A 3,506-nucleotide genomic window follows, 5' to 3' on the forward strand; every position below is an offset into this window, starting at 1 on the left:
AGTTGGGCGTGTTGGTGCAGTGAGCCAAGATTGCACCATTGTATTCTGTTTTGGGGGACAGATGGAGACACTGCCAAAAAAAAAAAAAAAAAAAGCACTTGGAGGCTCCCAGCTTATATTATGAGTCCAGTAGCTGACACTGTCTGCCAGCATTCAAACATGTGGCCTTCAAAGTTTAGTCAATAATGCTTAATCATTTAGTTTGTGTCCTACAGGATGTTCTGAAACCCAAAGAATTGGCCAGATTCCAAAGTTTTGAGCAGTTCTATAGCACACATTCTCCCCACCCCCTCTTTTTTTTTCTTTTCTTTTTTTTTTTTTTCCTGTTTTTTTGAGACAGAGTCTCACTCTGTCTCCCAGGCTGGAGTGCAGTGGTGCAGTCTCAGTTCCCTGCAACTTCTGCCTTTCAGATTCAAAGGATTCTCCTACTTCAGCCTCCCAAGTAGTTGGGATTACAGGTCCCTGCAACTATGCCTAGCTAATTTTTTGTATTTTTAGTAGAAATGGGGTTTCACCATGTTGGCCAGGCTAGGTTTTAACTCCTGACCTTGTGATCACCAACTGCACTCCAGCTGGGGCAACAAGATGAAACTTTGTCTCAAAAAAAGAAAAATAAATATGCCTGAGAATGAATAATTTATAAAAGAGGAAATAAATAAATAAATAAAATATTCCTAATAATGTGGAAACTACCCTTATAGGAATAAACTGTTCTGGCCATAAGAAATCAGACAAAATCGGAAACTAACAATTTTTTTTTCTAAAATGCTTTAATTGAAAGATTTTTTTTTAAAGCCTACAGCCACTAGTATTCCCACACATTTCCCATCGAAGTACTAACCAGGCCTGACCCTGCTTAGCTTCCAAGATCAGACTAGATCGGGCGCGTTAAGGGTAGTATGGCAGTAGACGAAAGATTATTAAAAGAAAAGAAAAAAAAATCTCTGGACAGGCAAATCACGGAGCAGAAAGAAAAAGCCAGCCTGGGAACTTGACTCCCGTTCTATTTCCAAATGAGATAGCTACAAAAATAAAAGAAGGTACATACAACCCTCACATTTTGCCTACACACACAAATATTCCTTGTTTACAAAACACAGAACTCAACACTTATCCCTTTTCTCACCTCAGACAAATGCATATCTGATTGTTTCCATTGCCCTATTGTTTCACTAAGCCAGACTGAGGCAGAAGTGAGTATCCCTGTAAATTGCATACTCAGTGAAAGACAATTTAGAAACAGACAGGAAAGAAAACTTTTGGATTCACATTACTAATTTCAGGTAGACTTTAATTTTTTTGTTTGTTTGTTTTGTTTTTTGAGACAGAGTCTTGCTCTGTTGTCCAGGCTGGATTGCAGTGGCAGAATCGCGGCTCACTGCAACCTCCACCTCCCGGGTGCAAGCGGTTCTCCTGCCTCAGCCCTCCAAGGAGCTAGGATTACAGGTGCGTGCCACCATACTTCGTTAATTTTTGGTATTTTTACTAGAGACGAGGTTCAAACGTGTTAGCCAGGATGGTCTCGATCTCTTGACCTCAAGATCCACCCACCTCAGCCTCCCAAATTACTGGAATTACAGGCGTGAGCCACGGCGCCAAGCCTAAAATTCTTAACATAGAAACAAACAAAAGAGCTCCTTAAACAGAAAAATTAATAAAAATGTGCTCAAATTTACAGACAGAATGAATTATGGGTGAATCTAATTAGATTCTATTCGTTTTAACTAAATAAGAAAAAAAAACATAATTATGACCGAGCCCTCACCTTTGGGAAATCAAAAAGCCACTTTTGACCAGTTGTTTCTCACAGAAACACACCCAGGCCTCATGCCACCTGCCAGGACTGAGCGTCCTAGGGCCTGGAGGGCCGGGTCCCTGCTGTCGGGGTTCGGGTTTGGGCTCAGACCCTCGCGGTGGCCTTGGGTCGGGCCCACCCTGCCAGGCCCCCCAGTCAGAGGGACCGCGCGGGAGTGGAGCAGGCAAGCAGGGAGCCACCAGGGGTGCTGATGGAGCAGATGTCGGGGGCTTGGATTCGGAGCCATGTCTGCTGTGGGGCAGGCTGGGGCCAGCTTCCGGCTCTGGGAAATTTTCCCCTGTTGACCCTGCCAGTGGTCGTCGTAAGCCGCCCTGCCTCCTAGCCGTGGCCACGGAGCCCCGAGGCATTGGGAGAGCAGCGAGTGGGAGTGAGCAGCGGGAGGAGGAGGGATGGCCCTGAAGGCAACGCGGGGACTGGAAAGGGCACCTGGATGGAAAAAGGCGCTGGCGGGTGATCTTCCCCACCGCGCCAGCCCGCTGGCTGTCCTGCCTCCCCTCCCCAAAATTCACGGCAACGACGGGTGCACTGGTGTGTGGCACATGGAGCCGCAGGGTCCCCACTTAAATGCAAGGGCCTACAGAGAGTCGGGACCTGGAGCGTCCACAGTCCCAGACCCAGACCCCATATTCTGGCCAGATTCGCCAAAGTCAGAGGCTGGAGTCTGGAGGGCGGATGTGAGGATGTCAGCTGAGCCCAGCCTCTGCCAGGCCATGGCCAGTCTAACGCGGTGACACTCTTAGGAGCCCCTGCTGCCCCCACCCTGCTGTCAAGCTTGCTGGTCTAAAGTGTAGCAGGAGCTGCCATGGGAAAAGCTCTCTAGGACACTGAATACAGGAGGAAAGAATTCATTTCAACTGGGAGCAAGGTGTCATAGGTGCCTAACAGCCAAGCTCATTTAACAAAGAGAGGTTTAGCCTTTGTATAGGCTTATACTTAAGATGTTACACGTGGAAGAATCTTAGGTTCATAGTTTTCGAACTCACGTGTGAAAAGGTTTTCGTTTACAGTTTCAGGAATCACATATGAAAGGGTTCCGGTTTACAGTTTTAGGACTCACATGTGGAAAGGTTTCTGGTTTGATCTTGTTTTAAGTAAAAATAGTGCCTTCTGGAGAGTTTCCCCAAGGCCTAGCCTGTTGTTTTTAGAAAGAAGATTCGGGAGGCACCAGCTGGCCTGCTCTCTCTTTTATTGAGATGCACAGTGGATGACAGAGGGGGAGGAAATTCCAAATGCCTGGGTCTTCCTCCTCAATGGGATTCATCTACCACTAGTGTGTGCACCCAGCTCCAGGCAGAGGGTGCAGGTGTGGAGCTGCTGGTTGTCATGGTTTCTGGAGATGAGGAGGGTATTCCCCTCAGGGAAGAGGCCACTCAAAGCTTGCAGAAGGGAAGCACAGACAGCCCCATCCCTTGCCTGGTAGCCACACAGGGGGAGGCCTGAAGAGCTGGGGGTAGAAGACGGTTTGAGTTTGAGGGAGGGCTGGTGACCTCAGGTCCTGAGCTATTGGCAAGTGAATGAGCTGGGAATGTATGGGAATGAAGCCTCTTGGGGATGAGAGGGAGGGGAGGGTGTTGAATGCCTGGACCTCTGAGGCTCCAGGCTGCCAGTGCCCCATCCAGGCTCACAGTGCTTGTGTCCTCCTCCAACCTCAGTTTCCTCATCTGTCCCAGAGGACGACTATGGCAGGGCT

General features: G+C 48.1%; 1 pseudogene; it reads right to left on the reverse strand.

Moving 5' to 3' along the window:
- Positions 1-793: 793 nt before the first annotated feature.
- Positions 794-911, reverse strand: LOC118150324 (5S ribosomal RNA; annotated as a pseudogene).
- Between the last annotated feature and the right edge of the window lie 2,595 nt (positions 912-3,506).

This window comes from Callithrix jacchus, chromosome 22 (assembly GCF_049354715.1).
Source record: "Callithrix jacchus isolate 240 chromosome 22, calJac240_pri, whole genome shotgun sequence".
Lineage (NCBI taxonomy): Eukaryota > Metazoa > Chordata > Mammalia > Primates > Cebidae > Callithrix > Callithrix jacchus.